The sequence below is a fragment of the Rattus norvegicus genome, chromosome 16 (genome assembly GCF_021556685.1).
Source record: "Rattus norvegicus strain SHRSP/BbbUtx chromosome 16, alternate assembly SHRSP_T2T, whole genome shotgun sequence".
Taxonomy (NCBI): domain Eukaryota; kingdom Metazoa; phylum Chordata; class Mammalia; order Rodentia; family Muridae; genus Rattus; species Rattus norvegicus.
The window spans coordinates 11,570,955-11,584,126 of NC_141549.1; the positions used below are offsets into that span (position 1 = coordinate 11,570,955).

Here is a 13,172-nt window from a genome sequence, read left to right on the forward strand (position 1 = left end):
AATTGAATATCTTGTTTTCTTGCTCTATGGTGATTGAGAGTTTTGCTGGGTATAATAGTCTGGGCTTCCATCTGTGGTCTCTTAGAGATTGCAAGATTATCTATCCAAGCCATTCTGGCCTTTAGTGTCTTTGTTCAGAAGTCAAGTGTAATTCTGGTAGGTCTACCTTTATATGTTACTTGACTTTTGTTCCTTGCAGCTTTTAATATTCTTTCATTGTTCAGTATATTTAGTGCTTTGATTATTATATGGTGGGAGGAGTTTTTTTCAGGTCCAATCTAGTTGGTGTTCTGTTAGCTTCTTGTATGTTTGTAGGCATTTCGTTCTTCATATTAGGGACATTTTCTTCTGTGATTTTGTTGAAAATATTTTCTGACCCTTTAAGCTGGGAACCTTCTCATTCTTCTACTCCTATTATTTGTAGGTTTCATCTTTACATAGTGTCTGGATTTCCTAGAGATTTTCTGTCAGGAACTCCTTAAGATTTAATTTTTTATTGACAGATGTATCCATCCATTTCTTCCATTGGATCTACAAATGAATTCCTTAATCACATGGAATGCACACTCTGATAAATGGATATCAGTCCAAAAACTCAGAATACCCAAGATAGAATTTGAATACCACATGAAGCTCAAGAAGGAAGACAAAAGTGTGGATGCTTCAGTCTTTTTGAGAAGGGGGTACAAAATAAACAATGAAGAAATATGGAGACAAAATGTGGAGCAGAGACTGAAGTAAAACCCATCCAGACACTGCTCCACCTGGGTATCCATCCCATATACAAACAGCCACCAAACTCAGACACTATTTCAGATGCCAAGAGGTGCATGCTGACAGGAATCTGATATAGCTGTCTCTTGAGAGGCTCTGCCAGAATCTAACAAATACAGAGACGAATGCTCGCAGCCAACCATTGGACTGAAAATGGTGTCCCCAATGGAGGAGTTAGAGAAAAGGCTGAAGAAGCTGAAGGGATTGCATCCCCATAGATAGAACAACAATATCAACAACCAGAACCCCCAGAGCTCCAGGGACTAAAGTACCAACAAAAGAGTACACATGGAGTGACTGATGGCAGAGAATGGCCTTATTGGGCATCAATGAGAGGAGGGGCCCTCGGTCCTATGAAAGCATGATGCCCCAGTGTAGGAGAATGCCGGGGCAGGGAGAAGGTAGGGAGTGGGTAGGTGAGGGAACACCCTCATAGAAGCAGGGGGAAGGAAAATGGAATGGGGGTTTGTGGATGGGAAACTGGGAAAGGGGATAACATTTGAAATATACATAAAATATCCAATAAAAGAAAAAAATCTCTTTTTCATCATTTGTGCTCAGCTGGTAATGTTTGACATCTGTTGTTTCTCTACTCTTACTTAGGTTTTCCATCTCCAAAATTTTCTCAGTTTGTGTTTTCTTAATTGTTTCTATTTCCATTTACAGATCTTGAACAGTTTTATTCATTTCCTTCATCTCTGTGATTTTATTTTCCTGATTTCTTTAAGGAATTTATTTATTTACTGTTTGAAGGTCTCTACTATCTTCATAAAATTGAATTCAAGATCATTTTCTTGTGCTTCAGCTGTCTTTCGATATCCATGGCTTGCTGTAGTAGAAAGCTGGGCTCTGGTGGTGTCGTACTGCCCTGGCTGTTGCTGAGTGTGCTTTTACGCTCTTCTTTAGCTATATTGCTTTTGTAGTTATTGTAGGTGTAGATGCTGATAGCTGAGATTATCTTCCTCAGATGAGTGGTTTTTTGGATCTTTTTTCCTGTCTCTCTACTGGTATGAGTGGCCTGGGTTTCTGGTGACAAGCTATTTTTTTTAGGAGTAGTAGGATGTCTTCCTCAGGGCCTTTGTTTGTTTGTCATGCATGGCCTCTGGAGTCTTATGTGTTACCCTTGCCGCTGGTGTCCCTAGTTCCAGCATAGTTTGATGTCCCTGGTGTGGGCAGGCCTCCAGGAGAGCTGTGGGAGATGTGAGAGCTGTGGGACAGCTGCTTCTTTTAGGTGAGTTAGCTGGCAGGATTCTGTGGGGGATGGGCTTACCTCTTCTTTACATTTCTTAATAAATTCAACTTTTCCTTAGTTTTGAAATTCTTCTCGTCATCATAACTAAAATCCCTTACATAGCTAATGACTCACCTTAAGGAGAGAATTCCTTGGGCTACAGCCTCAAAAATCAAGCCAGGCTCTGGTGCCTTCATTGCCAGAAATATTATATCATTAAGTCAGTGCTGAGGGAAACATGTTATTTTATTATTTATTTAATTTTTTAAAATATTTTTTATGTTTATTTTGTTGTTGTTTATTGAAACTGTCCTTAATTCTCTTTTCTCAGCTTCCCAGGAACACAAATTACCAACTCATGCTATTCTGCCTGGCAAAAGGGAAATTTATCACTCCAGTGGCCAGTATTAAGAAAGAAAATAGGTCTCAAATCACTTACCTGACCTTTGGCTTTATGAAACTCGAGAAAGAAGAGAAAACTAAACCAAAGTAAGAAGAAACAAGAAAATAATAAAGACTGTACTGGAAAGCAGTGAAATAGAATACATAAAAGTGAAGGAGAAATATTACTGAACCCAAGAGCTCTTTCTTGGAGAATATAAACAAAATGGATAAAACATTACCTAGGCTGTAAAAAGTGAAAGTAGAGAAAACAGAAGATATCAAAATCAAAGCTGTAAAGATAAATATCACTACTGGTCATATCAGAATCAAAGCTTTCCTAAAGGAATGCTACACTGATGTCATCAAATTGGATAAAATATTGGTTTTAGGGACAAATTATCTAAGAGCACAAAGGAAAATTAGACAGTGTGAATAGGCATGTAGTAATTACATAAGTTACACTTTAATTTTAAATATTGTGCCAAAACAAGTTTAAGTATAGCTGACAGCACTGTGGAATCTATCAAATCATTAATAAGTATTATTCAGAACTTTTCAAATCTTTAGAAAATAGAGAAAGATGTAAAGAATCATTATCTAATTCTATAAGATACAAAAATGAGAATAAAACTTGACAAATGATGGAAAGTGTTTAACTATGTATTTGCACATGAAGTCCAACAACAGGAATAATAATAGCATTGCATAACCAGGGAATAAATGTTAGAAATGCAAAGTTAAACTAACATCCAAAATACAGTCAAAGCACTCACTATGCCACACTCATGAACTAAGAAGAAGAATACGAGCAATCACTGAACCAAAGCCCATCTCTAGCTACACTCAGGAACCCTCTCTTCTCAGTAACTTCCATCCCTTTACATTCTCTGATGAGGCTGAAAGGAACCTCGGTTTGTGAGTCTAAGAATAAATATTTAGAAAGGAGTTTGATGCGGTGTCAACTTAGCTAAGCAGTGGTAGGAAGTTCACTTCTTGGATTTTACATCTCTTCAGTTTTAGGTTTTAAATATAGAATGCAGCACTAGGAATAGAATCTCTCTCCAGTACAATCAGGAAACAGTTGGGTGGACCTTAACAATTACGCCACTATTGCAGCAATGGGCATATTTTGTCTGATGGGTTCCTATTTTAGTTCTTAGATTGAACAACTGATTAATACTATCAATCCCCTGATAACCATATCAAAGAACAGATGCTCCAACATCCTGGATAGCACCACCTGACACCATAAAACTTAGCTAGAAGGGAGGTACCTTCTAGCTTCCATTTCCTCCCATACTGTTGGTTGCCTCTTCTTTTCATTAACAATGTCCTTTACTATAAAGAAACTTTGCAGTTCTATGAGCTCTTATTTGTGAATTTTAATGATCTTATTTTGAGTGCTATCAAAGTCCTATTAAGGGAGTATTTATTGATCCCATATGGATATAGTACTTTTTCCTCTAGCACTTTCATGGTATCAGGTCTTACATTAAAGTGTGTGACCCCTTTGGAGTCAAGCTTTATTTGTAACTTGATATATAAGTTTAATATTCTGTTACATGCTGATTTTTTCTCAACGAGATGCTGTCTTTTCTCCAGTATGTATATTTGTTTTCATCGCCAAAAATTGTGTAGCTTTACTTGTATGGACTTCAATATGGGTAGTCGATTCTACTGTATTTGTGCACATATTGAATATAAGAAAGAATTTGTAAGGAAGAAATGGAGTTGGCATGAATGGTAAATAAATATGACAGGGTAGAAAGAAAAGTAACCATAATACTTAATACCCATATTTTTGTGGAAAATTCTGAACAAATTACATTTATGAATAAAAATAAACATTACTGGTTTATTAGTTTATTTGGTTAAAAACCCAACCAAGCAGAATAAGAAAGAAGCCGTCAATTCTGTGTCATAGTTTAAGAGCCCCATCCCTCATGGGAGATAAGGCAAGGAAGTCAAAGTGAGGGGCAGGTGATCACACTGGCTGATCTGCAGTCACTAAGTAAATGATGTTAATGTAAATAAAAATGAATGTTAGTACTCAGGTCTCACTTTCTCATTTTTGTCCAGGCTAGGCCTACAGTCCTTGGAAAGGGATCAACCATATTTAGTGTTAATTTTCCCATTTGCATTAACTCAGTCTAGAAACTGCCTCATAGACATGTTCAAAGGTTTATTTCTGTGATGATTCTAAATAATTTGACAATAAATACTAAACACCACAGATGGATTGTTCTTAATGTCATAAATAGTATCCTTGAAACCTACAGACAACATTATACTAAATCCTAAATAACTAACTATTGTTTCCTTAAGATACATATCAAAGAACAGATGATCTACTCTGACCATTGCCATTGGCCTTATATATGAAGTTACATGTAGTCGATTATACTGCATTATACCACATTCAGTCAGAAAGGAGAGGACTGTAATTGAGTGAGTAATATAGAAATAAGCAATGAAATATTCAAGTATATATTCACAAAAATCAAGTGTATCTATAAAGAAAGAGCAACCTGAATTAGACGTTAAATAAGTAATTGTATTCACATTATTTTAATATATGTTAGAAAATTTTATGAATTCTCCTACAGTGAAAATAAACCTATTGGCAAAAGAATGCAGCTAGACATCAATAAACTGAGTTACTCTACACCAATAGATTGTGTGGTGGTTTGAATAAGAATGCTCCCCTCTGCAGGTTCATGTATTTGAATACTTTGTTCCCAGTTAATAAAATTTCTTTAAAAACAATCAGGAGGTGTCCGTTTGTGAGAGGAAGTGTGTCACTGGTCCCAGGATTCTCAGTGCTTTCTCTCCACTTCCTCTGAAGTATCAAAGTATAAGCCACCATCTGTTCTGGCTGCCATACCTCTTCTCTGATATCACTGACTATAACCTTCTGACACTTTTATAAACTACCTTGGTCAAGATGCTTTGTTACAATAAAAGAAAAATCACAAGTATGAATTGGAAATTATGACAAGTCTCCTCAAAACAATGTTTCAAGATGTTGAAATCTCTGTCCAAATATACTAACCTTAGAAAATTAACGAGTGCTTTTAGATTTTATTTTTATTAAAATTTATGTATATGTGTCTCTCTGGGAGTATATGTGTAGCCTTTTTCAGAGGAAAAGATGTATCAGTTCTTTCTTACAATTGTAAGCTATCCAGGGAGAATGTTTGGGAACAGAACTTGGGTCGATTTTAAGTTTAGTATACTACTAAGTTATCTCTCCTGCTCCATAAATTATTACTCATTACTTTGCGTGTGTGTGTGTGTGTGTGTGTGTGTCTGTCTGTCTGTCTGTCTGTCTGTCTCTCTGTGTGTGTATATACATGGGCATTACACAGAACATTTTGAAAGTCATAAAACAACTTGTGAATCCCAAGCATTAGACGAAGGCCATTATTTGATAAGTTATTTGCTGCCCTTCTGTTTTAAATATGGTTTGAAAACCTGATTATAAATTGTACATAGAATTTATGTCATATGAAAACATACAGGACCAAAAATAGCTAAAACACCGCAGAGAAAATGTTCTTTATGCATCTAACAGATTATATGAAAACTTGATGTAACTTAACACTGAATTTATACACATGCAGTTTGTAACAAAGAAATTTAATTATAAATAAGTTCTGATAAAATGATATTTGATCTAGGGAAACACTTGATTCATATAGCATCCATTTCATGTTAATCTTCTAGGAGTTAGAAGTCCAGCAGTGAATCAGACAGGTAAGACTTTTTTCAAAGAGGGGGCCAGAAAGCAAATAAATGGTTGGTATGGCACAGAGCAAGAAAGACAAGGTATTATAACAAAATCTTTACAGATAATCTCATTTAAAGACAGGCATTTGTGTATAAAATTGAAAGATGAGTTTTTATTACCTGTAAAACATTTCTATTATACATTGTTTTCAAATGTACTTTTTTTCTTAATACAGAGAAATGAGAGCTCAATAGAAATTGAAGAATACACGAAAGAGAGCTATCCATACACATGTGTATAAAGGTGAAGCCATCAGTTAGGATGGAGCACAGACAATAGACCCCAACACTGAGGATGTGTTTAGAGATTGGGGAGGAGGAAGAGACTGCACCTCAGACAGAAGCTGTTAGGAGAGAACAGTGCTAAGTCCAAGAAGAGATATTATACTTCCTAATATATAAACAAACCACCCTCTAAAGATGGATGTTCCAGAAAATACAATGTGACCCAGAAACATTGCTTAATTGGGCAGACCTAAATTCAATGGCCCCAACCACTGAAAAGGAAGCATTTCCATTGTGTTTGGTCTGGTGAAAGCCATTGCAAGTGAAGAATTCTCAGAGAGGCATTTATCACGGGTAAATCAGTTATTCCCATGCACTGTCCATAGACAGGAAAAGTCAAGACAGGAGCAGTGATTTGCTGGCTTTGCTAGCAGTTCTGACCTGTGGAGAAGCCATAAGATAAATATCCTATCCTGAAGACACCTATTGTTAAGAATAAGCAAACTTGATATATTGCCCTATTTGTTAAGTGGACCAAATAGTTTTGGTTGTCATGTTGTTTATATACAAGGAGTATGTTTCAGTTTTTCAACATAACATGACTTTCTTCTTGACAGTTGTAATTTTCATTGTATATCTTTATACCCTGCCATATCTTACTCTCTGCGAGTTTGGGTTTTGTGAGCAGATCATACTTTAGTGTTTACTTGGAAACTGTTGCTGTTAGCCTAATATCCATTCCCTCTTCCTTGTACTTTTCCTGGTTTCACTCAGGTATTCAAATTTTACTGAGAGCTTGCTCCTGCCCTATTAGGGATATTGGCTTAACTGGAATCCCATTAAAATCTGCTTCTTACAGGGCCCATCTGGTCTCTGTGCAGTAATATAGACAAAATACAACAGTGCTTCAAAGGTGACAATCACTCAGAAATACATTTATTTTCAGTCCAGTGAGACACAAGCGGATAGGCTTTCAGAAAAGGGACTGTCATTTTTGGGAACTCTCTTCAGTCTTGTATTTTTATACACAAAACAAAGAGGTGTAGCTATAACAACAGGACTTCTCCTAGCATGGAGCTAAAATGGATGCAAAGAGGAAAACAATGGACTCAAGTCCAAATGAACCGAAGAGTTTACTGAAAAAGTAAATGCACTTAATAGCTTAACCATTTTAAAATCTGTTTTCTGCATTTTGTAACCACAGACATTCCACAAATAGAGAGTCTGGTAAAAATCATATTTCTATAATTGGGGGTTGTGGGGGACGGAGTCTAGCTGTAGAATAGAATAAATCTGTTATGAGTCCTCTCCTTCCCCATGAAAGGGTACCTAGCAACATAAAGACACTAGTAAACAAGGAAAACTGATTTTAAAAATGCTTGAGGTAGTTATTAATAAGACTGTGGGAAGTAAAGACATGCACACAGTTTGGGCCATAGCAAGTGGGTTCAATCTTTCTAAGGCAAAAATCTGTTGGTACGTTTTGAAACTGTTCACAGTTTTAACCCAGAAATGCCACTTCTATAATTATATCCCAAAGAATTCTTCTGAGGAGAAATAAATAAAAATCTAAATACTCAAAAATACTGGGGAAAATAAAGAGAAAAAATCAGGTAAATCATCCCATTACCCAGCACATGGTAAAGATAGTAAATCATCACAAAGAAATACAGTATTGCCCTTTTAAAAAATATTAGAATGATGTCCAAATCAGGAATGAATATGCAATGAAACTAAATGAAAAGAGTAGAACCCAAAATGATGAAAACATATTTCCTAGGACATCTGGGCTCATAAATGATCAATCATCCTTCTACATATTTGCAATGTTACTCTGTTACAGAAAGATCCACACATGTACACATGCACACACATATGCAAACACGCATGTTACACTCACATGCACACATATGTGGCACAGACACACCCACATGTACACACATGCACACACGCAGAGACAATACCTTTCAACAACAGAAAGAGCAGCAATAATTTTGAATAGCTTGCACGTGCTGAGCTATTCAGTGGAGGCACAAAGGAATGGAAAGATAAATATTGTCTTCATAAATTCACAGTGGAGCAAGGGGCACAACAGGTCAGCAAGACGGTTCATGAATACGTAAAGTATTCATTGGTTGTTATAAACTGGGTATTGAATATGGTGATGCAGAGTATATAACTAGGTGGGATTATGTTGTGGGATGAATGTTTATATCCTCACAGAATTCATATCATGACACCCTACTCAACAGTGTGATGCTATTCCGTCCCAGAATTGATACGCTGACATCCAACCTCACAGCACAATGATATTTGGTAGGGAACTTGGGGGGCGGGTAGATTAAGTTTAGGTGACGTCATAAGGACAGAACTCCCATAGTGGCATTAGGGCGAAGACTAGAGATTGTTTATTTTCTTCTGCTTGGGGAATTTAGCCTCACTGAGACACACAGAAGTAATTACACATACTTGTGGCTGTTGCTACAGTGAGCAGAGGTATAGGCTGAGGCAAATTATAAATTCTTGGATTAAGGCACTTGCTTAATGTTGACAGTTGAAGTCTTCTAATTTATCAAGAGTCAGCTATTTATTTATTTTTAGAGAAATAGCCACTGGTAGATTTCCTATATCCCAATGGATAGTCTTACACCCACATACATATGGACAATACTTACTAAGCTCTATTAAACACAAAAAGAAGACATTCAGTTGAGTGGGATATAGCAGGGAAGTGATCTGGAAGGATTTGGAGTAGGAGTGAGGGCTGATATGACCAAAGTGTATTGTATACATGTAAGAAATTCTCCAATCATATGCACTTTTTCTTGGAAGTCTTTAATTGTCCTTTCTGGAGTCTTACGATCCATATTTCAAAAAGAGAATTAGCATTCTCTGTCTCATCTTCCCTAAAGCTACACTCATGCAGCCTTTTTCATTTAGCAAGGTGATCACACAGTGCTAGTTTTCTTTCTCCAGAGAAGACTGATGTCTAATTAACTTGTCACTCTGAGTCTACTAATAGTTATCTCCTTGTGAATTCTTTCCTCATCTCAGGTCCAATCTAGGAAGAAACATTCTTCTCTCCCAATGTCTACCATGAAACCTATTTTATTATCTCTTACGTTTTTTCAGCAATTACAAGTCATCTCTACCCACACCACTCTTGTCTATAGTCCTAGAGCCTGGTAACTGACTGAGATACATTAAATATTAACTTAGTCCCTAATGGCTAAGTAAATGGATACGTGCAGATTTATTCACTAGAAGACAAGACAGTGAGTGAGAAATGAAGTATTGCATTTGAAATATCACATCTGGAAGAAACAGAAGATCATGAGGATGTAGAAGAAGGACACAGCAGAGGGTAATAGTACAGCGATTCTATATCTATGTGCAATTGCCCACCCTGTATGTGACAATTAGAGTTCTATCAATAAAGCAACCCTTATGGTGTAGTTGTGCAGCAAGATCCAGAGCCCCATTGTTACAGAACTATGCTAGAAAACCAGACTAAGAGACTGAGACTCAAAACACTAAACAAGATATAAAGAAAGCTGAAACATTTGCATGTCCAGGTATAGCTTTGTTCACACAAGACATTCAGCAAAGAAGCATCCATACGGTTCTTGTTTCCTTTCTGCCTTCCATGTGACTCAAAATCTCCCCAAGGCCCAATGTAGGCAGAAACACAGGAGACAGGGATTTCTCAGAAGAATCTTTCAACCTAACGGTGTTGACAAGGACATTTCCCTAGCAATGTTGGTCCTAGAGGATTCCTGTGAGACCTGATGTTTGATCATTCTTACTGAAACTGGATACTTGATGCATCAGGCAGTGTTAAATTTCTCGCCATAGTCCCATGACCACATACATCATCTGTTAAATTTCTGTCACTCTAATACAGGACACATATAGGACTCAGCTACCTAATAGTTTCTAGTAATACATTCAAGATGCAAAGAAACAGGGTTGCTTTTTAACAGCCCTCCCTCCCTAAATGGTACACTTAAAAGTTTGTTTGGTCCCAACTCCAAATAGGAGCCAATGTTTCAAAACACTGGGCAGCAAAAAAGGCCAAAACATGCGGCCACTATATTTGTTCTACTGTGTGAACCCTGGGAGTGAGTGCAGGTTAGTTATAACAAGTCAATGACAAATGGATCCGTCCCTAATTCCTTGAATAACTCACACTGTCCATAAAATAAAAAAACAAAATTATGCTCAAAATTATTGCTCAAAATTAAGACTATTCTTCATGTTCAGGCGTTTTCCCCCGTGGGTTGTCATATAGGAGACCACATGTGACAAAAAAACACTGTCCTCAGCAACAGTTTGACAGGACTCACAGTAATAAGCTTTGCGGGGCCATACAGTACAGCGTCCTTCAATCTAATCAAGCGGCAGCACACAAAAGCACAGTTTAATAAAGAGCTTGATGGAGGCCTGGCATGGTAGACATGAGCCACAACAACATTTCAACATACTAAGCTGTGCCTCCTAAATACAAGTTTTATTCTTTTTTTCTTTCTAGGCAAGCCCCAGAGAACAATTAGTGTGGATTTTTTTTGAAAGTTTTAGAAGTCTAATCTTCAGAGGGCATAAAATATTAAAAGAAATGCAGATTATCATGCTTTTTCTCTCACCTACATGCCAGCCAAGAGTTCCTCGGTCAAGCAAAGCCAAGTGAGGCATGGCATAACATAGGTACGGTGGTTAGTTTGGATTGCCAACCTTACAAGGTTGTCTGTAATGTAGTGCCTATGTTAGGTTAATCAAGGTGGGAACACACATTCTAAGGTGTGGGCCCCTTACATGGGCTACAGTCCTGGACTGGATAATAATGAGGAAGTAGGGTGAGCAGCAGCACTGATCTCATGCTGTTTCCTAACTGCTGACGACCACATTACCTAACCCACTGCCGTGGAGCTGTATGTTCAAACTCTGAGCCAAAATACACACTTACCTTCTTAATAGTTTTATCATATATATTGTAACAGCAATAACATACAACAGATACAGTAAGGTTTAGTGAAGTAAAGACAGCAAAAGGCAAAGTGACAGAAAATAAAACAATACATGACAATTTAGGGTATGCTGTCCTCACAAACACCCTCAAATCTCAGAAGTTTCAAATAATAAGTTTGTCATCGGTATATACTCATAAGGATCCTTGGTGTTAGCATCCAGAGGCCTGTGTAACATCCACACCAAGATTCATTCTCACCTGCAGCCATGCTTTTGTGCCTCAGAAAGGTGATTCTACAAAGTCCCCTACCTAATAGACTTCAAGAAAACATGGACTGCAAAAGGCATAACCCCTACAATGGATAGCCATTAACTAACTGTCTCCTTCCCACTCTCCACTTGAAAGAGCGAACCCCTAAACGGGGAACTGCGTCTCTCGCTCCGATCGTGGGGTGGGGTGCCCCCAGGAATCACGAGAAGCCATTCTTGATGTAACAGCAAGAGGTAGCTTTATTAACGAGATCCCGGGTCTTAGCGGGATCCCGGGTCGACACGTATCTCACACAGGAGACAGAGGAATCGACCCCGAGCTTCCAAACTCGGGGGTTTATATAGGGGAGGTAAGGGGCATTCTCGAGGCTACACATGATTGGTCAATTCAAATGGTGCACAGTTACTTTCAGTGCGAAATTACATCAGCAAGGAGTATGTGTTATCTAGCAGCTCGGCAGGCAGGTAGGGTGGCTCATCTCACTCAGGGGGGTGAAGGAAGGGGAGGGGGTGGCTATGGATGGTCAATGTCCTTGGGGCTGATAGCTGGTTTGGCAAGTCCTATCTCTGGCTCTCCCTCAGGCACGTCCGGCCCTGCACATCCGGACTCGATGACAATGAGCAACCTTTATTAAACTCTAGTTCTGCACACTTTCTCTAGGTCACACACCCCTCCTTTAACGTGCAAGATCCCTTCTACTTCCCCAGTTCCTAGAACTGAGAGACAGAATAATTGCAAGCAAGCATTATAAACTGCTCAGTACAACCTCAAAGAAAGTAGCTCCCCTCTGCCACATGTTCTTGAACTCTCTCCAGAGCCCCCAAAACACTCTTCAGAGCCCCTAGTTTGTCTGCCTGCCTGCCAACCTGGCTGTGACATTAGTGATTTCTAGTAAGTCTCTTAAAATAAGAGACAATAAGTTCCAATGTCCCTCTGGAACCCCAAGCTTGTAACCTTTCAAGCTTGGCTAAAGAAGCAGCTGACATCTTGGATAATGCCCTATAGATATGAGAGGAAGTGAAATCACAGTTCTCAAGCTGCATCAGATCCTCCAGCCACGCCACTACATTTCCATCTGCTCAAAAGTCAGAGATTAAAGTGATGCAGAGAATCCCACTTGACCTCAGGACTCAGAGATACCACCCAATATGTGTCTAGATGAAAAAGAGGCCATGTGTAGGTAGCATTTTAACCAAGACTGTAAGCATTAAGCATAGGGAAGTGGCCCACCATCCTTCTGAATGAGCACCATGGAAGCATACCCTTGAGTCTGCACAACCTCACTTTTCTTTTAGGGAAGCCATACTTCACCAATATGGAAGATATTTACAAATTTATGGTCCTTGTTACTCATAAGTATCTCCTTTAAATGGTAGCTGGAAATTTACCTATTTCCTCTTTATTGTGTGTGTGTGTGTGTGTGTGTGTGTGTGTGTGTGTACATGTAAATGTTCATATGTGTGATCACTGAGTGTCTATATGAGCATGCATGTCAAAGTCTGGGGCTGACTGGTACAATTCAGTGTTCACATT

The 13,172-nt window shown here is 38.2% G+C and overlaps 2 long non-coding RNA genes across 3 annotated transcripts in view; one reads left to right on the forward strand and one right to left on the reverse strand.

The window, feature by feature from the left end:
• LOC146583947 (uncharacterized) overlaps positions 1-5,155 on the forward strand; it is a 412,373-nt gene extending 407,218 nt beyond the window's left edge. The window contains 1 exon segment of the long non-coding RNA NR_203055.1: positions 2,337-5,155. This is a non-coding gene — a long non-coding RNA (uncharacterized LOC146583947).
• LOC148000389 (uncharacterized) overlaps positions 1-13,172 on the reverse strand; it is a 319,504-nt gene that overhangs the window by 76,869 nt on the left and 229,463 nt on the right. The window lies entirely within an intron of this gene.